The sequence below is a fragment of the Balaenoptera acutorostrata genome, chromosome X, assembly GCF_949987535.1.
Source record: "Balaenoptera acutorostrata chromosome X, mBalAcu1.1, whole genome shotgun sequence".
In the NCBI taxonomy this organism is placed as follows: Eukaryota; Metazoa; Chordata; class Mammalia; order Artiodactyla; family Balaenopteridae; genus Balaenoptera; species Balaenoptera acutorostrata.
In genome coordinates, this window is record NC_080085.1 from 11,949,408 (window position 1) to 11,973,026 (window position 23,619).

The following is a 23,619-nucleotide window of genomic DNA, read 5'->3' on the forward strand; positions in this document are numbered from 1 at the left end:
CTAGCAACTGTAGTTGGAGATATATATTCCATTTGACAAAATTACTTTAAAATCCTGTTGCTTTGAACATTGATAATTTGTGTGCGTGTCTTTGCTCACAAAACTGCTTTGATTGACTTTTTTATGAATTGCTCGGCTTTATGTAAATAAGGTCCCTACTCATGTTGATTTCAACCTGATAAATCCAATTAGACTGATCTCATTGTCTCAACTTTAATTTTAATGCAGAAACCCAAAACTTACATTATCTAGAAGTTTGAGGTTGGAAATACATGGCTCAAAATATCCAGTTCAGCCCAAATTTGCCGGCACGTTAGAATAGCCTGGAGATCTTTCAAAAATCCCAAACCTTGGCCATACCCCATACCCATTAATCCCAGTCTTGGAATGGGGCACAGGTGTATCTTCTGAAGGTCCCCAGGCAATGCCAGTGTGCAGACACATTTGGGAAGCAGTGCCCTGGTTTATAATTTAATTTCATATAGGACTCCAGAAGCCTTGCACTTGCTTTCAGTTTCAGATTCTGGGAGAGAAATATGCTCTTGGATACAGAGAACTCAAGTGCCTGTAACAATATCACTAACGAACTGAAGTTAAAATTTTACATACAAGAGATGAGAGAGACTTTTCAAAATCTGTTCCCCCTAAAAAATGATAAATTAAACCCGCTGGGAGCCTAGAAGAGAGCATGGAAGGTAATGTGGGATCATGGGAGGAAACTTTTTTCAAAATGGAAAATAAAAGAACATGTTTGCCAACAGGAATACTGTAGCAAAAAGGGAGAAATCAACACTGCAGTGAAAGGACACCATAATTTCAAAGAAAAAAAGAAAACACCTTGAGAAGATGCGAAAGGGTGAAATCCAGAGCCAAGGGTCAGGGTTGGCCTTACATGGAGACAGATATTTCAGCCATTGTAATAATGACTTAAATTAGTATCAGTTCATTGATGAGGATACCAAAGCACGGTTGAATAATTTGCCCGTGCTCATGCGCCACGAAGCAGCACGGCAAGACCTGAGGTGTGATGCCGTGTCCAGAGCCCATGTGCTGCACCGCTGTACCGACAAAATGGGAGAATGACAATGGGTGCTGAGCCACTGGTAGTTTGATGATGGTATGATGTAGGAGCTCCTAATTGCTCCTATCATTTCCAAGGATTATGAGGCAGGTTATCGGCTGAAAATGGGATGGAAAGGAGGAATGGAGAAGGTTTAAGGAGGAAAGATAAAGTATTAAATAGTAGTTTGGGAGAATAAAAAAGCCATTGCTCCAAGGAGAGAGATGGGGTCAGAATGCTGAGGCAGAGGTAGTGGGAGAGCCCATCTGAGGTCTGTGGTTATAAATTTAAAGTTTACAATTAAATTTAAAACTTCAATTAAAACAATCAGCAGGTGCCCCTTTGCAGTCAAGGCTCTTACTATCATTGACAATTGAATTTTGAAAAAAAAAAAAAAAAGGAGGGGGAGGCATTTCCAATTATTTGTCCCTTAGGAAATGGCATCTTTCCAAGGTAGCACTTTCCAATTTTTCTGAGTCTGAATTATGTTTAGAAAAAATGGTAACAAGAGCTCGCACTGATTGAGGGGTTACTATAAACCGTACTTTCCATACAAGAATTCATTTAGTCCCCATCACTGTGAGTACTGTGATCATACAGCCCAGTGTACTGCAGAAAGTCCTGTTTCTGCCTATTTTCCTGATGCCCTGTGTAATTTAGCATTTGTCTCGGATTATTCGTTTTAAACCAAAACACTTGTTAATAGTTGCATTAAAACAAACTCAGATGGGTTTGGTGGACCTCCACTCTATACATCTGCTTTCTGTCATGGTGTGATCTCCTGGGTTGGGGGTACACAGGTGCGGTACACAAGTTCTCACTTTAACATGTGCTGAAATCTAAAAAATAACCATCACCATCTCTGGCCTCTGTTCTTGACCCTTTCCAGAAGCAATGTCATAACTAACACTCTTTCCAGGATAGCTGGAAGGGAGCTTGCTGATAAAATGAAGTGCGCTCAGACACAAGAGGCTAGGGATAAATCTTTCTTTCTTTTGGTCTGTCAGTGATGAGATACTGCTGTCCTGCTGGCCATCTGGGGCACCAGCCTTGGCCCATGACATGGCATACAAAACCCAGCAAGCCACTAGGCCACCCTTTGGTGGGGTCAGTGGAAAACATGGGAAAATCGTAAGTTCAGTGAACACGAGACCAACAAAATAGAGGCTGAGCAGTCTTGCTGTGGGCATCTAAATGCTCATGATTGAATGGCTTTGTCATTTCTTGATGATTTAAATCTGTAATTGTCTTACTGTTTGATAATTACTGTAAAATAAAAAAGCATCAACATTATAGAGCTGGATTATCCGAGCCACTTTCCACTATCAAAACTGTCCTTGTTGGGATCAATGAAGTGGTCATCCTGCCAATAACGAAGGCAGTGTTCTTATCTCCACTGTACAGACGAGGAGAGGAAAGCCCTGAGAGGTTAAGTAAAACGCCCAAAGCCACACACGCAGGCAGCCTGGCTTCAGCGTCCCGGACCTCAGCTGCTGCTCTGCGGAGTTCACGTTTTACATCTTACATTCGGATCCAGTGTCTCTCTCCCACTCACACACTTGAAACAAACACCTCTAATGCACCCTAATCTTTTCTATTCTGTTTTTTTAAGGCTGGTCCATCAGGGATGAGATTAGAGTGAGGCAAGTGAGATTAATCACACAAGTACAGGGTCAGATCTTGTTTTTATTTAAATTTGGTAGTTTTTCCCCATGGATTTTTGCATTAATAAGGAATTTTTCAAATATTGCATTAAAATATTGATCTGAAGTACTGGGGTTTTGGCACCCCCTTACGTTTTGCACCTGAGACCTTACCTTGCCCTAGTTCCAGCCCAGCTGGTCTTGAACCATTAAATTTTCACAGACCCTAATAGGTTGTGGCCTGAGTTTAAAAACAAAAACAAGCCACCATGTTAAAATGTTCAATATTCCCAATAAAAAAGTCATTTCTTTAATTTCCCATTGGGAAACTGACCTCCCCGACATAATCCAGCCTGATTCTTTAGACAGTGTAATAAAATCCCAGAGCAGATTACTTCCCAAAGTGACACTGGCATGATGATTTATTCAAGGAAGATGTTTACTGAGAGAGCCCGGAGATGACATTTACTTACATGGGAAGAGTGCCTGGTGTTTATTGAACCATCAAGTTATGAAACAGCGTCACTTTCAAGGAGGGGACCAGGCAATATGCAACTAGGTGTATCTGCTCCACCTTTTCTACATCTCAAAAAGCAGCCAATTTTATCAAAGCAGAGTTTCTCAGCAACAATCAAGCTGAGATCTTCACTGACAGAACCTGCAAATCCCTATGGTTGGGCCAACCCCAGCCTGTTAGAAATTGATGTGCCCCAGGTCTACGTAGTAAAATCTTATTTTTATGTTATGCCCTCAGCTCCAGTAACTTTTCACACCATGTGATGGTTTAACAACTTCCCCATAAGAACTTTAAAGCCTCACCTGCACTTCTCTCACCCTGTCTTTTTATATCTGCCCATACCACTCCTGACTTTGGCATTGTGCCTGATTTCAGGTTTCCAGTTACGCATAGAGCTCTGACTTCTTTGTTTTCAGTGACTAAACAGAAATTGTAGCTGCTTGAGAACATGGTTATGGCTTCCAGGCCACCTGAGGATGAGCCGCCTCTTAAAGGGAATGTTGTGAACACACTGTTTAGACTTCAACCTCCCCAGAAGAAAAGATGGGGCCTCAACCTAATTAGACAACAGGGTGAGAATGTGAGGCCCTGACCAAAATGTCTCACGTGACAGTAACTTGGGAAAGTACTCATTTTTTTTTTGCCATTTTCCCTTTCCCTCCCTTCATTTACCTGTCCTTTAATTCTTAGATAGATTGCCAATTTCCCAAAAGATAACTTCCTAGTAATCTGAAATATATATACATATAACTGAATCACTTTGCTGTATATCTGAAACTAACACAAAATTGTAAATCAACTATACTTCAATTTAAAAATAATAATTTCCTGATCCTACAGGGTGGAAATGATACCACTCTTTCAAGCACGCATAGTATGTAATTTGTTCCTTTCATAAGGTGTCGCTTTCTACCCATTTGCTGTACGTTTTACAGAAGAATATAAAATTGAAATGTATTGGGGGAGTATTATTTAGAACACTCTACCTAGAAATACCTGAATCCTGCTCTTAACCAATCACCTTCCCATTGACCTACTGGAGGGGAATAAACCTACAAGAACAGTAGCTATTTTATCGTTATCCAAGCTTTAGCCTCAAATCCCAGTGCAATGCCCCAGGAGGGGAACAACTTAGAAGCCCCGTCCCTCCACTCGGGAGGTCCAGAGCCCTGCACTATTTCCTCCTCAATGTTCCAAGGCCCTTAGATCTTCCCATTCCAATGGGGCATAAGCCCCACTGGTGAAGGCCAGAAGACAAGGACCCAGAGCAAATGGTCACCTGGGAGTGGCTTTTTCACACCCATGGGATCCTGGAAAGTCCCCAGTCAGACCAACACTCCTTCTCCTTAAGGACCAAAGTCTCCTTCCTCTCTTGCTGGAGACATCCGTTCAAACACTTAAGGATGGTGAGCTGGCAGGTCTTCTCAAAGTTTCTGAGCTAAACTGACCTAGTCCTTCCTATGATACAGCTTACAGCCCCTCAGCACGCTGGTCACCCTCTCTCTAGTTCTCTAGCGACATCTTGAAGTATGAGTCACAGAATGTGACAGTCCAGGCATGATCAGTATGTAATACAGAAAAGCAGTAATATCCCCTCTCTTTATCTGCACTTTTTAATAGAGCATTAAATTACAGTAGTGCTTTTCAGTGGTCATATTCCACGATTGGCTCATTTTGACGTCGCTAATGCTTGTTCATTTCCCAAGTCTTTTTTTTCCTATTAATACAAATAGCTGTCAAGTTATCTGTTCTTGATTATGTGCTTGATTTTTTTCAAACCTAAAGAAAGGACTTTATTGCTATAAATGTTCACCTCGTTGGATATGGCCCATTTTTTAGAACGTATTAATCTTCTTGATAGTGATTTACTCATCTGGAAAATTAGCTACTACTTCTAGCTTTTTAACACTGACAAATAGGTGTCAATGCCCTTCAAGCAAAGGCCACCAGGAACAAGCTGGTAGTTAAGTTGAGTTTACTACTCTTTGCAGTGAGGGGGGAACATAGAGAGGGCTCTAAACTGGGCGATTTGGGAGGAAAGCCTACGGAAGCAGAGGTTTGCTCTAGACTGGATGCTGTCAGAAAGCAGGGGAAATTCAGTGATTAGGTATCTCAATAAATCTTATTTATAGGAGGGCAGACTAGAGTGAAAATAAAACTATATTTGGTAAAGAAGCAGCAGTCACTCATTTTAACCGAAAGAAAGATGTTTAGTATTTTCTGGGTGTCATAGTGACCTTGTTTTCATCTGTGCTTAGATAGCCTTATGAAGTGGCCTTGTTTTGTCTCATTCTATCATGGTCTCAGAGTAACCCTGAGCTTGGTATTCTGTGAGATTACTACAACTGGCAACATTCAAATGGAGGCTCTGTAATTTACCAGGTCTGTGACCCTGGCAGGTTACTTAAAAAAAAAAACTCCCTGTGCCTCAGTTTTCTCATCTGTAAATAGAGTTAATATGTATTCGCCTCATAGGACTGTGGTGAGAATAAAATGACTTCCCATGTGTAAAGCTCCTAAAATAGGCCCTGATATGTGCTAAGTTCTACGTTTAGTGATTGCTTGTTTTAGTATCCACTTTCTGCACCACAAAGGTATGTGGTAGACGCAGGGTCATAAAGGTTTTGCTCAATGTATGGGGGAACATAGTCTACAGATTAAAATCAACTATCTTAGAATACAGCAATAGGCTGCCGACCTGCTCCCTCCCCCATTTTTACTCCTCTCGTCTTTCTTCCACAAAGAGAAATTAGACTGCACAGCAAGATGTCAGCCAGGTACAGCTATTTTTATAATCATAGGGTTGAAATAATGAATTCGTGCTCTTACTCTACAGTGTCCAAACAAGAGAAGTAGAAAGATTAAGGGTAAGCTGAATTCTTCCATTTTACCTCCCACTGCTAAGATGTAGTTTAGCCACAACCAGTTAGTACAAGGGCACTTTTCTCAAAGTTACAGAGGCCATTAAGACCCTGCCAACCCAATTAGAATGTAAACGGACTTTGAAAGAAGGCTGCTGAAATGCAGATGTCACTACCACTAAGCCTGACCGACCAAACAAATCTAAGCAAACGGGGGACCCACTGAACTATATTTAGAGTAAGGTCAACCTTTGAGAATCTTGCTTTTTAAGGTCTCTCACCTTTTTCTTCCTCTGCAAAGGATTAGAGCAGTGGTTCTCAACCTGGGCTCTTCTGCCCTCCCCCCTCAAGGCACATTTGACAATGTCTGGAGATATGTTTGGTTGTTACAGCCAAGGGAGGGCTGCTACTGGCACCTAGTGGGTGGAGGCCAGGGATGCTGTTAAATATCCTACAGTGCACAGGACGGTGCCCACGACAAAGGATTATCCAGCCCTAAATGCTGACAGCTCCACGGTGGAGAAAACCTTGGTTTAGAACATTGGTGGGTTACAGTTCTCAGTATGAAACATTCTAGATTATTTTCTATTTCTTGTATGTAAATCGTGTCACCCTTGCAAACACCCGCCCACCAAGGCAGGAGAGCACTTCCGGTTCTGCTAACATCAGTCAGAGTCAATTCCGGCTTGATTCATACACACGTGGGGCCCATTGGGTGATGGCCAGTTGTCTTTCCCTTATATTAGAAGAAGGCAAATTCTATTCAGCAGCCTACCTTCAAAAAATTGATTTATTTATTCAAATGCACACTCAACTGAGTAGGAAGGAAAACTGCATCTGATTGGCTTCATTCATTAAGACACAATTCATGTGGATGCCTTCCACCCCCAAAAAAGATCTATGATGCTATGCATAGCTTCATGCATGAAGTAAGGCAGGGTCACATCTGGAAAATACTGGGTTCAGACTCTGAATTAACATCCTGATTCTGAGAGATGAAGAATGCTTGTATGTGGGTAGGAAAAAAAATTAAGCTCTTTATCACACCTATTTAGGGAATGCTCATTGGTGTGAAGAGTCATAATGTAAACTTATTTTTAGGATTAACACCTGAACATGTGTGGTTCAATAGGCGCACACATCCACGTTTGGTGTTAAAGAGAAAGGGAAGGCAGTAGGACAGCATTAAACAAGCAACAAACAGTTTTATTCATTCTAGAGAAAACCCAGTGGGGAACTCTTAAAGTGGGTTTGTTACTCACAGTGGGAGAATGCCTAGGAATCCTCACTCCGTAGACCAGCACAGGAATTGAGAATAACCAACGACAAGTGCCCTTGTCCAGTTGCAGACTGCAATGAACAATCACAGGTGGTGCTGGTGTATGGACTGCATCTTGACCGCCCTGCTCTAGATCAGTACTTCTCCAACGTTGGCGCACATGAGCATCACCTGACGCCTAGGTAACACACAGATCCCCGGGCTCCAGCGCAAGAGATGCTGACTCAGTAGCTCAGAGCCTGGGACTCTGCCAACATTTGCGGGCCAGGTGACGCTGATGCTGCAAGTCCAGAGACCCGCACTTTGAGTAGCGAGGCTCCAGAGAACTCGGAAAACGGCTTTCGGTAACAAAATGCCGTCATTACTTCATACCTTTGCTACTAAGGTGTCCATAGTCATGTCAAGGACATTAACCCCAGAGATTCCACGTTGGGAAACTAGCCATTGAAAGATTAACAAACAGAAAATACTTTATAAAGGTATTTTTAGATTGAGGATCCCTACGGGTCTCCTTTTTCCTTGTCCTTGGAAGGAAGCTTTTTTTTTTCCTGTCAAGAAAAATACAGTGCAACAGTGTATGTTCTCTTTTGTCATTTAGCATTTTTTCCATATTCTGCCACATGTTTGCACAAAGTGCTTAAAGAGGATTTCATACATCATTAATTAAGGTAACAACTGCTTCCTTAGCAAGCAGGATGTTGAAGAGGTTGTAAATGCTTCTCCTGGGAGGCAGGAGGCATGTTTGGTTTTTGTCTTAAAGGTTGAGGGGTTTAGATGAGGCTTTCACAGACCTGTGTGGATTAGGAAGCCACCACTGTATTTAGAGGCAGAGAGTGCCCCATGGCACAGTGTTTACCGTAGAGTCTGTATCCCAATATGTCATATGTACATAGACTAATAAGCCGACGCATTTTCTGTCTCTCCCTGGCCTGTGAGCATCCCAAGGGCAGACTTTGTGGATGGCTTGTAGAAAGTGTGCAATACATCTACACTGAATCTATGAGTGAATGAATCAATAAAATAGTCTGAAGGTAAGGGAAAGCCACAGTGGTGGCTTCCTACTACAAGTTCTGCTCTGCCTTGGTGTGAGGAGAAGGAGAGTGTCTTAGGCCCCAGAAGCATGCTCATCTTTTGCAGGGCAAGCTGGCAACACTGAGGGCTTACTCCAGGAACAGCCCTCCATCAGTAACCGCTGGGGGCGGGGGTTAAATATCCCAACTTCCTTGTCCCTCTGAGGCATGTTCTACACTGGCTCCCGGGGATTCCAAGTGGCCCTGAGCCCCAGCTGCCCACACTGTAACCTGCGTACCAATGCACCTTTGACATTGTTTCTTTCCCCACCTCACTTTCCCACTCCTCTACTGGTGCCTCCTGAGATCACCTCCCGAGATGACCTCCCATATAAACTATTTGTACTCATATCTTTGTCTGAGAGCCTTCTAGAAAAAGCCAACTAAGACAGTATCAAGCCAACATGTGGGCTCCCTCAGGGTTGAGTAACAAGACAGGAAGCTGGAGAGGTGAACAGGTGCTAGGAAAGGAAAGGCTCCACACCATGCTAAGAGGGTTGAACTTCCTCCTCGGGGCAATGGGGAGACACTAAGTTTTTAAGTAGGGAGGGGATGCCATGGTGAAATCTGCATTACGAAAAAAAAAGTCCAGTTGGGCACTATGGAAAATGCTTCAAACAGAGCAGGACAGGAGGCAAGAGGAAGAGGAGCAGGTTCTTGTTGTAATCAATACCAGAGATAATGAGGGATTGAAAGGTTACAAGAAATTAAATAATTTCTAAAAAATTAAGAAAGTAAAATCACCCACTCTTCTCACTTTTATTCAAGATAGTCCTAGCCACAGCAATTAGGCAAGAAAAAGAAATAAAAGGCATCTAAATTGGAAAGGAAGAAGTAAAACTGTCACTTTTTAGAAAACCCTAAAGATTCCACCAAAAACCTGTTAGAACTAGTAAACAAATTCAGTAAAGTCACAGAATACAAAAATCAATATACAAAAATCTGTGGCATTTCTATACACTAATAACAAACTATCAGAAATAAATTAAGAAAACTAACCCATTTACAGTTGCATTAAAAAGAATAAAATACCTAGAAATAAATTTAACCAAAGAGGTAAAAGACCTGGGCACTGAAAACTTTAAGACACTAATGAAAGAAGTCGAAGACACAAATGGAAAGATATTCCATGCTCATGGATTGGAAGAATAGTTAAAATGTCCATCCTACCCAAAGCAATCTACAGATTGCAATCCCAATCAAAATTCCAACAGCATATTTCACAGAACTAGAACAAATAATTCTAAAACTTGTATGGAACCACAAAATATCCCAAATAGCCAAAACAATCTTGAGAAAGAAGAACAAAGCTGGAGGCATCACACGCTATGATTTGAAACTAAACAACAAAGCTATAGTAATCAAAACAGTACGGTACTGGCACAAAAACAGATCAGTGGAACACAAAGGGCACCCCAAAATAAACCCACACATATATGGACAATTAACTAACAAAGGAGCAAAGAACATCCAGTGGAGGAAGGACACTCTCTTCAATAAATGGTGTTAGGGAAACTGGATGGCCACACACAAAAGCATGAAACTGGACCACTATCTTATACTATACACAAAAATTAACTCAAAATGGATTAAAGACTTCAATGTAACACCTGAATCCATAAAATTCCTGGAAGAAATCATAAGCAGTTAGCACCTTGACATCAGTCTTACTGAGTTTTTTTTGGTGGATCTGAATCCAAAGGCAAGGGAAACAAAAGCAAAAACAAATGAGACTACATCAGATTTAAAAGCTTCTACACAGCAAAGACAACTATCATCAAAACGAAAAGGCGACCCATGCAATGGAAGATAGGATATTTGCAAATAATATGTCTGATAAGGGGTTAATATCTAAAATACATTTAAAAACAACCTAATTAAAAAATAGGCAGAGACTCTCAATAGACATTTTCCCAAAGAAGATATACAGATGGCAAACAGGCACATGAAAAGATGTTCAACATCACTAATTATTAGGGAAATGCAAATCAAAATCACAGTGAGGTATCGCCTCACACCTGTTAGAATGGCTATTATTGAAAAGAAAAGAAATAGCAAATGTTGGAGAGGATGTAAAGAAGAAGGAACCTTTGTACACTGTTGGTGGGAATGTAAACTAGTGCAGCCACTATGGGAAACAGTATGGAGATTCCTCAAAAAATTAAGAATAGCACTACCATATGACCCAACTATTCCACTTCTGGTTATTTGTCCAAAGAAAATGAAAACACTACTTCAAAAAGATATGTGCACCCCTATGTTCACTGCAGGTCACATGCCTGTGAAGAGTAAGGTTTTTGCCAGACAGAATGGATAGACAAAAGTATGACTCATGTGATGGTCCAAGGAGGGGGGTAGAGAAATGGATATAATGTCAAGAATGAAAAGAGAACATTTTCTACGTAAATGAAAATGTGACCAATACAGTACCTACCATCCCCCACCCCTTTTTTGCAATAAAACAGTTACCCCAGGTCCTTAACATCAGTGATCCTCTAATTATCAAACTTAGTTGAAGTTCTAGTTTTGCACACAGACCCTTTTAAGAGACTTTTGCTATACAATTTTTTTAAAGGGAATTCAACATTAAAATAAGAAAACTTGTATCAACTAGTCTCCTTTAGGTGCTATTTGTGTTTTGTTTGCTAGGATAGACAGACTCCCAGACAAATGATTTCAACACAGAATGTTGTGTACCATATGAGAGGTTTAAGTGCAAGATTTGGTGACGACCAAGGAGAGAGCATCTCCTCCACTTAGTAGCACCAGGGAATTGACTGTTCACCTGGGTCTTGACACAGGAGTAAGAACTTGACAGATGAAAAAGGGGTGAGGAGGATGTTCCGGCTGAGGGAACAGTTATGCAAAGGCTCAGAGGCAAGAAACAACATGGTGCTTTCAGGTCATCATCAAGAGTTGGGTCTCAAATACCATATGATATCACTTACATGTGGAATCTAAAATATGACACAAATGAACTTATTTACAGAACAGAAACAGACTCACAGACGTAGAGAACAGACTGGTGGTTGCCAAGGGGGCGGCGGGGGGGAGGGATGGAGTGGGAATTTGGGATTAGCAGACACAAACTATTACAAATAGGATGGATAAACAACCAGGTCCTATTATATATCACAGGGAACTATATTCAATATCCTGTGATAAACCATAATGGAAAAGAAAATATATGTGTATAACTGAGTCACTCTGCTATACAGCAGAAATTAAGACACCATTGTAAATCAACCATACTTCAATTAAAAAAAATACTTTCATAAGGATGAAAACAGATAATGAACTTAAAGCAAAAAAAAAAAAAAAAGAGCTGGGTCTGGCCAAGTGTTGGGGACATGGAAGGATGAGGAAGAAAGACTACAGCTGCTCACGAAGTGGGAGCCACCAAAAGGTCTTAAAGATGCTATAATCAGAATGGAACTGTCGGAATGTCGCTCTGTACAGAAATGGCCAGGCTGGAATGAGGCAGTGTCAGGAAAATGCTGCTTCAGCGTTTCTAATTAAACACTTTTAATTGTACACTTACTCTACACTTACCTAAAAGCCCCTCCCCAGAGGCATAGATTATTATGAATACACGTTTATCTTTTTGTAGTTTTGCTGCAACTACCTTTCCAAATCTGACATACATACTGTGACCTTAGCAAAGCTTGCCTTACACAAGTGTAAATACGAAAATGCCTTTGTGGTTTGAATTATTTGCAGTAACACATGCTTCTCTCTCTTTTTTTTTTAATTTGTTCTACTTATTTATTTATTTTTGGCTGCATTGGGTCTTCGTTGCTGCGCACGGGCTTTCTCTAGTTGTGGCGAGCGGGGGCTACTCTTCGTTGCAGTGCGCGGGCTTCTCATTGTGGTGGCTTCTCTTGTTGCAGAGCACGGGCTCTAGGTGCATGGGCTTCAGTAGTTGTGGCACGTGGGCTCAGTAGTTGTGGCACACGGGCTTAGTTGCTCTGCGGCATGTGGGATCGTCCCGGACCAGAGCTTGAACCCATGTCCCTTGCATTGGCAGGCGGATTCTTAACCACTGTGCCACCAGGGAAGCCCCACACACATGCTTCTTATCGTTGCTATAATATCACCACAAACTTAGTGGTTTAAAACAAGACAAATTTATCATCTGTAAGTCTGGAGGTCAGAAGTGCAATACGGGCCTCCCTGGGTGAAAATCAGGTATCGGCAAAGTTGCATAGCTTCTGGAGGCTAGTGGGGTTGTCAGGATTCAGGGGCTGATCAGGGGAAACTGTGCTCACGAGCGGCAGTACCACACCACAAGCTGTAGGGATGGGCTTGGGCAGGACTGCACGGGGGGGGGGTGGGGGGAAGTCCCTCACGGCAGGCACCGGGCCACGGGCTGACAACGAGGAGCTACCGTCGAGAAGGGACGAGGGCAAGGGGACTCCCGGGGACGAGGAGATCCGAGAGGGGGCCTTATCTGTCTTGGTGGCGGCATTCAGCAGCATGCAGGCAGGGTCCCATTGGAGAACTCCGAAGGGCAGCAGTGGCTTGGGGTCTTCTAACCACAGGCTCTACCTTATCACTGGCCAGCAGACGCCGGGCATAGTTATATGAGGTGTGCGAAGCACGCAGGCTCTAGGGGACTAGCAATCTGCTTGTTTGGGCCATTTAAAAAATTATTCAATGTGTAAAATTTGCATTTGGTGCCAGCAAGCTTTTGAGATAACAGGTCTCAGCCTACAATGGAGAAATAAACAACCTAGGGGGCCAGTACACGGTGGCCACCTTCATCTTGTTATGTAACAAAGTTCTAGGGGAGAATCGGATTTCTTGCCTTTTCCAACTTCTAAAGGCCACCCACATTCCCTGACATACAGCCCCCTCTCTCCATCTTGAGAGCCAGCAACGCTGCTCTCTCTGACCCTCCTTCCATAGGCACGTATCCCTCTGACCACAGCTGGGAAAGATTCTCCACTTGTAAGAGCCTTGTGATTAAATTCGGCTCACCTGGATAATCCAGGGCCCTCTCTTCATCTCTAGGGCCTTAACTTAATCACAAGTGCAAACTCTCTTTGCCCTGGAAAGTAACATATTCACAGGTTCCAGGGATAAGGACATGGACATCGTTGGTGGCCATTATTCTAGCGACCACACATGGCAATGGTTTCCTGCGACTGTCTGAGAGCGTCCACAGACCACTCTAGCGCTCTCCATGCATCCTTGAGGCAGGCCAGAAGTGCCAGAGCGGCTCTCAACCAATGAGAGCTGGGGTGTTGGGGGCCAAATACTCAGCTTCCTCAGCCCTTGGTAGGTCCAAGTCTGAGGCTGTGAGAGGTTTGAGCCCCACTTGCCAACAGTGGTGATGGCTGATCATTCACACCCCCTCTACTGACTTTCCCCCTTGTCCTCTCCCACTTCCCACCAATGCTACCTTCCAAATAAACTACTTGCACACAAATACCTTGTCTCAGGGTTGCTTTGGAGAGAACAAAAGCAACGCCTCCTGGGCAGGGGACTGACGACAATCACGGTCCCATTTAGTCCCGTCCTCTGCCTCGTCACCAAATACCAAACAGATCCTGGAGTACCTTTTGTGCCCAAAGTGTGAAAACAGAGGGCTAAGGATCTAGAAAGAGCAGTGAGTGGCAAAATAGTGGTTTCTTCAAATTACAGATAAACAACTGCATTCCATCTACTGCAACCTACAGTTGGAAATGCTAAAATATGTTTGTGCTACTGGTTTTTCCAAACAACTTGACAGGTTTCATAATACAATTCTATTTCTTTATGTCCCGGAAATCTAAGCCTGTGCCTTCAGCTCTGTTACTGTCTGAGAAAGGCTATGATGGCAGATATCTTAAATCTTCTCCTTTGACTGGATAGCTCTTAATTGCTGTAGAATTCTTCACGATGCTGCAAGCTGTAGTTATTCCAACAGAACTGGATTCTCATAAAAAGATCAAACTAAATGAGAGAAGTCTGGTGCCTCTCTGACATTAAATTAAAGAGATGTGGGTTTACTAATCACAATATTAATTTGTCTTCTCTCAATAGTATTCTTGTTTGTAATAAACTCACTTGAGGACAAAACGCTTAGGTGAAGCTGGAGTTATTTCCCACCTGACTGATGAATGGTCATCAAAAGCAAGTGCAACCATTTACAAAATAAATGATCCTGGCTTTGCGCTGAAGCGGTTATAAAGAAATGGGCCCTGTTTTCTTAGTTTTTGCTCTAAGCTGCTGGACAACCCTAGAATTCATTTGATTAACAAATATTTTTTATAGTGCTTGCTTTGTACAGAGTTATGTTTTAGATAAGGGGGAGTGAGGCTATGAAAACTGCTTGAAACTGGCTCCATGCAGCTTCAGAGATCAATAAGAAAACAAATTAAATGCAAAAATTTTCTAATATGGAGTAGAGAATGTTAAGAGCCATAATACAGTCGGAGCCGTGGCAACTCCTAGGAAGGGAAGATACTCCCAGCTGATGAGGAGGGGCTGTTCTCAAGGAGGAAGTGGCACTTGTAAACTTCATTTCGTCTTGGAATGTTAAATGTAAGGTATTCTAATATCATCGTGTTATTGTGAATAAATAAAATAGAATTAGATATTCTATTTCATAGGTAATGAAAATTCCACTCTTGAAGTTGACGTTCAATGCTCACCAGAAAATGGTCTCGTCCTATCTTGCTGAGAGTATACCTCTCATTTGCATTAGATGAACCTGGAGAGCTTCCCACACTGAGACATTCAAGGTGAAAGCGAGAGTCAGTGACGTGGAAACGTCCTTTAATCTAAAGCAGTGGTTCTCAAGCAGAGGCTAGTTCTCCCCTGCCCCAGGGGACACTGGCAATGTCTGGAGGCATTCTTGGTTCTCACAACTTGGTGGGGGTGAGGGGGAGAGACTGTATGTGCCACTGACATTAAGTGGGTAGAGGCCAGGACGCTGCTAAACATCCTACAAAGCACAGGACACAGCACTCACGGCAAAGAATCATCTGGTCCAAATGTCAACACTACCAAGGTTAAGAAACCCTGATCTCAGGGACAGAGACACACAGAGGGCTGAGGCTTTTGAGAGAAAAAAAAAGTTTAGCTTCATAATTAAAATCTGCTTACAAAGATACTACTCAGGTGAGGAGTAATTAATTAGAACTGGTATAACCCAAAAGAAGACAGAGCCAGAAAAACCTTTTAATTAGGTATTTCCTCTTTAGTAAGTTAGCTCTTTATTCTATATAAGCTTCTATTTATACCAGATAGTAATAGAAAGGGGATCCAAAACATGGTTCTTTGTCCTGGTAACAAGAGTACGAATTTTGTTGGACATATAATTTAATTGCTTTTCAAGAAGGTGACACGAGTGTAAACATGAGGAGGTTAAGTTATTGAATGTTCCCACTTCATTTCACTCTGTCTGCTGCTGGATTTATTCAAGAGCAACAAAAGTCACATGAGAAATGAGTCCTCATATTTTCTAGAGAAAAGATAACGCACTAGAGCAAGGTTCTCAATCCTGGCTACACAGTATAGTCACCTGGGAGTTTCTGAAGATTTCCGCATGCCCAGACCACACCCCAGACCAATTAAGGCAATCTTTGAGGGGGGGGGAAATCAAAACATCTTGATTTTTTTTTAAGCTTTACCAGGTGATTCCAATGTGCAGCCAAGTTTGAGAACTACTTTGCTAGATCCTCGCTTCTTAAAATGTCACCCGTTGACCAGCAGCACAGGCATCACCGGGAGCGGGTTAGAGATGCAGACTCTCAGGCCCCACCCCAGACCTACTGCATCAGAATCTGCATTATAACAGGATCCGCCAGGGGATTCACAAGTACACTGAAGCTCGAGAAATGCTGCTCTAGAACATCTTGCGAAACAGTCCATTTTTTTAATGTACACATATTGCAATATGCACAGTCTAAAATAAGGCACGCTATTAAGGCATAGGAAAATGCCCCAAAGCGCTAAATAAAATTAATTTTCATGTGATGAGAAATGCTAAGTTCATCGCTATGACTGCTCTCTTTTTCAGTAATTTTATCTATTTTTAATTATGAAAGATTTCAGTCATACAGAATAATTTAATCCTGTGTTGCTTATTGTTGTCAGTTGGTTTTGTTTTTCCTAAGAAGAGTAGCACTAGCTATTCAGTGGATTATCTGATAATAATAATAATAATAATAATAATATTATTATTACTAGGATTATCACCTGGTATTGAGAGCCAAACGGGAGCCCTACGCAACACCTTTTCCCATAACCGAGAAGGTGCCCTCTCTAAGCTCTGTGTTCACACGAGCGAGGAGGAGACGATGTGAAATGCCATCCAAAAGAATCCATGCCAGGGTGAGGAGTTTCACTGTGGTTAACAGGATTGAACTGTGCACGTCTGTATGATAGTAAAACAGTTGTTCTAAATAGTCATACGACTTCTGGAAAGAACAAAATGCTTCAAATTAAGATAGTTTGGCTGTGATATCTCCATAGGGAGTTTCTGAGGTTTGCTAAATGTCGTACAGACAGCCAGTTCCTGGCTGCCAGACCGTAGATGCCTTAATTCATCATAGTATCAACAAACGGTCTTTCACACTTCCAGTCTTTGAGGACAGATTGATGAAAAAAGAACTTATAAAAATCCCTGTCATAAAGCCAGCTTTTTTCATACCAGCCAAATATCCCCTCAACATGTTTCATTATAGCACACTTTTCTAGAATAATTCTGCCATAAGAATTCCTGTCCTCTTTAAAAATATACACCTCTTCTCTTAAAATCATAAAAATAAAGAGATAGGAGACAATCATGGCATAGTGAAATGAGCTTTGGCCAGGCGTCCAGCTGGCTGAATTCAAATCCTGGCTGGTACTATATCTGCTGAGTGATGTGGAGCCGTGGTCTTATACTCTGGGTCTTAGTTTCTTCATCTGTAAAAAGGATCTAATAAACCCTTTGTCACGGGATTACTATTAGGAGGAAGCAAGATTATGCATGTGAACCACGGTGACTTGCACACAGCCAACACTCATCAAATATTTCCTTTCTCTTCCCTTCGTCTGTTTTTTAAAAAAACCTGCAGGAAAATGTCATCAGAAATCTAAACAGCAAAGGCTGTTATTCATCTTTCAATCTGAAGAGCCTGTCACATTGTCTGGTACATACTAGGTACTTGAGAAATGTTGAATGAATTGCGGGTTTCTACTCAGGGCTCATAGCTCAGTGGCCTGAAGGTGGGAAACCAGCCAGCACTAAGTCATCAGAAGTCATGCCATTTCTTATACGGGGCACTTAAACATACAGAGCTTCCTAAGGATCCAGCCCACTGGCCTCTGACTTCTAGCCCAACACACAACAAATCTGTGGGGAAAGGAATGGACAGCTACCTGGAATAGTATAATTGAGCTCTTGACGTAAACGTATCTCCTCATGCTCATGTACAATGTCCTCTGACTCTTGAAAACGATCCTATGTATTATTCTGACTAATTTCATCGCCCACTGTTTAGTGCACAAGAGACTCACAACTATAGTATTCAACTCCAACCTAAGAAAGGCAACCATTTAGGAGAGAATAGGAAAAGGCATGGCTACTGCTACACAGAGGTGAGCTAAGGACGGAAGGTTGACTTGCCATTCAGCAGGCAGACAAGTCAAAGAGAATCGCTAGACGTGAAGAATAGGACATGGAAAGGCCTAGAGATGTGGAAAAGTTTGGGCCACTGAGGGAACAGAGTTTCTAAAGCATAGGTTATGTCATGAGAGATGATGGAAAATGAAACTCGAACAGTCTGTTACGGCCTGATTATAAAGGGGCTGGCAATCTGTGCCAGCAGGATCTGCATGTTTATTCTGGAGGCAAATGATCAGTTCATGGATAACCAGAAAAGTGAATTCGGAATCCTTGATCTCTGGAGCTTATTTCTTGTAACAGAAAGTTGCTTCTCCTGTGAAGCTCTAGAGGACTTGGAAGCATTTACTGCTACCTTATTGCTAAAGTCAAACAAAAGCTGTATACATGTAGAGTCTAGGGCTCAGTAGGAAGTGGCAGGGCCTAGCACCATGCCCGGTCACAGTGGCCGTCTCCCAGACTCCCTGTGAAATCCCAGAGCCTTCTCAAGCATGACAGATGACAGTGGCCACGCGTTTAAACAGAACGTGTGACTCTTGGTCAGGACTCTCCTGTGGATCTGGAAGCCTCTTTTTTAGATTTCCCTATGACAAGCCCATGCCCATCATACAGCAGATGCTCAGTAAAGATGTGATGAATGGATACTGACAGCAAAGAAACCAACCAAGGCCATTAAACATGGTACTTTTCAAACTGTGGGCTGTGAGCAACTTGTGGGTCATCAAGTTGGTTCAGTGGCTCACCACCAGCTTCTTTGCAAAATAAAAATTAGAAAAAAAAATTAGAAAATATCAGAGTGAATCCTGCTTTGAAAAAGTAAATACCACTTTGTGAACCTTTTGTTTCTGTTAGATATATTCATGTGTGTGGGAGTGTGTGTGTGTCCTGGTGGGGAATGGAAAATATGTTTCCTACCTTGGGTCACGGCAAAGAAGTGACTTCAGGGTACAGCGGGTTAGGTAAACAAGTTCACCTGAGCTTTTCTGGCTTAAACCTTCTCAAATACTCTTAAGAGTCAGTCACAGGTCCAGTAGCAGGGGTCCTTATTTGGTTGCTATGACGACAGGGACAGGAGGCCGACCTTGCACTGCTATGCCTCACCACAATGCACTGAGCCCCTCGCCCTTGACTTACCAGCCCCACCCACTCCCCACCTGAGCACTGTGGTGCCCATAACCCTGTGGGCTCACCAGGAAGTAACCTGTGTCTGCAGCGTGGAAGCTGCGTTGTCCTCAGCTGGGTGTGACACCTGCCTTATAAGGAGGCACTCACTGGGGGGAAAGAGGCACCTACCCAGGACTTAAATCTGTTTTCCATGAAAATGTATCTTCTTATCACCACTTAAGTTTTCTTCTTTGCCTCTGATTATAACTATTGCGTTGGCATCTTTGAAAAGGAAAAGGAGGCAGAGTCCCCATTACATGCCATGTCCTGTGCTACATACCTTCACACACACTCTCTTAATTAGAGACTTGACTGGTTGACAATTAGATCAATGGATCCCGGTATTATTTTCGAATTGTGCCCAATCTGTCTTCTGGGTTTACTGCAATCAATCTTCCCTCTGGGCCTACAGACAACTTTCTGTCTGAAATCTTAAATCTGGTAACCATAGTAATGAAGCAGAGAGGAGGGGAGATCTTGGAAATGCAGTACAGATACAAAAAAAAAAAAGAAAAAAAAAGAAAAAGGAAAAGAAACAAACAAAAAAACCCTTCCATTCTTCCCCATTTTCCTTTTCCTAATTTTTTTTTTTTTTTTGCAAGAGTTGCCTATAAGAAGCTATAGTTGAAGTACTAGTGAACAAGTGGTTGCAGGGAAGGTAGGAGAGAGCTGGGGCACAGATGATCTGCAGAACTAAATAACAATCCAGAAGAATGGAGCACAGGTTGTGTTTCTGGTTCACTTTGCTGCTCTGAATGTCCTTGGGAGAAGCAACAGGAAAAGTGCCTCCTGATGGTTTACAGTGTTCGTCTGCTGCTAATTTTAAAACAGAACCTACAGTCCATCCACACTCAACAGAGAAGACCTAGCTTATCAGGATCATTCAAATTCCAAAAGAAATACGATCAGCCAGAGAAAGCAGGTTTATAGTTTTTCACCTGGAGAAAACGTGTTTGTTCTGCAACTGCAGAAAGCAATGAAGTAATGGCCGGGGGACGTCTCTTTCCTCAGGATACCCCTCACTGCCCCTCTGTCAACCCTCCTAAGCCTTCTCCAAGTCACACCTGGGTGATTTCATCATGATGTTAACCTATCTCTTCAAAGTTGGGAGGAAGAGATCAAGGGCAAGACCAAATATAGATCCAATCCTGTGGACTGAGTTCTCAGTTCTTGAGTTTATTGAGCTCCCTGCAGAAATGAACAGCTCGCCAACATTTGACAGCCAACAGCGTCTACTCCTCTCCCTCTGAGCTCCTTTCAGCAGAAACTGAGCAGTGGGAGGGAAGAGGAGAAAGAAAGAAGTGGCTATTTGGAAGGGTGCTATTATGGCGTGGAGCCTCTAGGCTGTCAAAAGTGGCTATCATAAAGACAGGCCTCCACAAACATGTTGTGTAGACCTCTAAAAATACATCCATTCTGTGCCTAGTTTACATAATATGAGGTTGCACATTACTATTTGTGGTTTTTCAAATTATTCTATATTCTATATTTTATATATTCTACATTAGAATCTTCTTCAACATTATAACAGCAGCAAGGGACTTGCTGCCTAAATGAAACCCTTAGAAATGAGGACATAAAATAGTGAGTCAAAAATAATCAAAAGAGAAAATACACCTGAACCAAACTGTTGCTGTGGGTTGATTACATTAGAGCAGGATTTCTCAAAATGGGATCAAAGTGATCAGAAACTTCCGGGAGGTCAAGGAGGGTCATAGCAGGGCACAGCTTACTAAATACATCTTTCCTGCACTTGGGTCAGCACCTTCAATTTGGTTTTCCCTCCTGGACTTCTTACCTTAGCAACTTTCATACGCAACCAGAGACACCCACAATTAGAAGGTACATAAATGGTTATCTTGGCCCCTAACCCACATGTTACATCAATACCAAACATCTCCAAGAAATGATCAAACACTCGAATATCTCTAGCAACAAGGAATTCATTACCTTCCAAGATGTTGTGCTCCATGTTCAGCATAGAGTTGTTTAAAGTTCTTTCGCATGTTGAGTTGAATTCTGTCTCCCTGTAACGTCAACCAATTGTTTTTGATCAGCAACCTTGGAATCATTAGTACAGATGGTCTTCCCTCTTCTGAAAACACCTGTTATATGAGCCACGTTCATCTGTTTTCAAGGCCAGCCTCTCTTGTTCCTTCTATGGTTCCTCGTGTGGTGGGCTTTCAGGAACACTCAGCACCCTGGCAGGGTTCCCTTGCCCCCTACCCTGCACTCAGGCTGTCCTGTTTGTATCTCCTACCCCTTTTCCTATCCGATGACTCAAGTACAACAGTCCATAAAGTGGGATATCAGTGACATCCTCTCTTTCAAGAATTTGAATGAAGAGTGCTCTAATTAGTAAGCTCTAATGGTAGTAAGGACCTGAGTTGAAACGGTTCCCATAGGGTTGAGGTTGGGGTGAACCAGTTGAAATATGCATAAGTAAAGGAAGCTGAAAGGAGAAAAGCAGAAATGGGGGAGAATCACAGCCCAGAGAGATGGTGAATAATCTCATTTGCTGACTTGCTTATTGGAGTTCCTGGACTGGGAGCCCTGCTTACACCACCATCAATATCATCATCGTTGCTAACATTTACTGAGTACATACTGTATACCGACACTGATACAAGCCCTCAGTGTGCATTAGCTCACTGAATCCTTTCAAAAACCCTAAAAGGAAGATGCCATTTTTCTCTTTTTTTTAACTGCAGAGGAGACTGAGGCACGTAGAGATCTGAGTGACTTATCCAGCTCCCACACTGGTTAGTGACAGAGACAAGACTGGAAACCAGGAGTTCTGGATCTAGAACCCAGACTTCTTACCTTTACAGGGCACTGCTTCTCTACCCTTGGTGACTCAAGAGATTTTCTTACAATATTTTTATAGTAATTTCCTAAAGAAATTCTCCCATTTAAGCTGTCATGAGCAGGTTTCTGTCCTTTGTAACAAATCCTCCCTGATTAAGATACAGGAAGATTAAAAGATACTAACAACACCTGGCCAAATGGCACAGACACGTGTCCTTGAGCTGCTCTGTAGTTGCACTAAAAAGCAGGCTCAGTGAACCAAACGAGGCTGCCTTTACATTCGCTTTTCTGTAACATATCTGTAATATTCATGTATTCTTCCAGAAGCAGTGCATTCCATGGTATTATTACAGAAAAAAGTGCCATCTAACTTTCCTTTAATGACTCTCGCCTGACATCACCTCTTCCATAGTATCCCGTGGCCTGTACATTCCTTTATCACAGCAGATATCACATTATATTGGAGTCATTTGTCCGTATCAGGGTTTCCCAACCTCAGCATTATTGACATTTGAAGCTAGATAATTCATGCTTTGTTGTGAGGTGCCGTCCTGCGTATTGTAGAATGTTTAGCAGTGTCCTGGCCTCTACCGACTAGTTGCCAATAGCACCCTCTGCCCCATTGTGACAACCCAAAATGTCTCCAGACGTTGCCCCACGTCCCCTGGGGGGAAAAAAATCACTCTTGGTTGAGAGCCACTGGTCCACATGTTCTAGACCCCCTCCACCAATCCCACACTGACTTCAAGGGCAGGGCTCTGTCTTTTGTGCCCTTCCTTCTTTCTAATGCTTGGTACATTATGATGCTCAATAAATCTTAATTGAAGAAAACTACAGTAACTTGCATCAAGATGCTGTTTTGTACCTGTAAGCCTGGATTACCTGTATATCTGTATCTGGATGGGTTTAGTCAGGAAAACAGAGACACTATACACACTACTAGGATAAGGGGTTTATTATAGAAATTACAGTTTATATAAATATGAGAGTAACTGGGGGAAGGAAGGTCTGGAAGGCTATAGTCAGAGGACAGAACTTTAAGCTGAAGCTCTGGGGGGAAAAGCAGGTATTGACAGGAAAATCTGAGAAGCTACCATATCTGGCCTCCAAAGTGGAATCATAAAATGGGAGCCCACAGAAAGGTCTGTAATGCCGCTGTGTCTAACAGGGCGGCCTCATCTGACTCCCAAAGACTCCCCCAAATAATGGCCTCTCCTTCCCTTCTACCTTCCAAAGTTCCCAAATTCCTCTCACCGGCAAACCCTTACCTGGAACTAATCAAGGAGGGAATTCTGGAAAATGTAGTTCTTCCCAGCCGTAGGCAGGCACTTCTACAGGAGTGGAAGTGCCAGGCAAACAACAGATAATCTCACACAGTAACCACTTTTTGACACCAAGTGTGTATGTTATACATAGAGATCAAAGCATGATAATGGTCTGAAGAATTTGGCAGTCACAGCCATCCACGTTAGAAAGCAAGTGAATGCTTGACATGACGCGCTGCTGCTGCCGCCGTTACGCCTTTTACTTCGGCAGTGGGCTCACCCTCTGACCACCTGCCCCCTGCAGTCTGCACTGTGTAGACAGTGTCAACATTCACTTTGTTTGTACCCTGAACA

General features: G+C 42.5%; 1 protein-coding gene across 2 annotated transcripts in view; it reads left to right on the forward strand.

The window, feature by feature from the left end:
* GLRA2 (glycine receptor alpha 2) overlaps window positions 1–23,619 on the forward strand; it is a 186,457-nt gene that overhangs the window by 152,934 nt on the left and 9,904 nt on the right. The window lies entirely within an intron of this gene.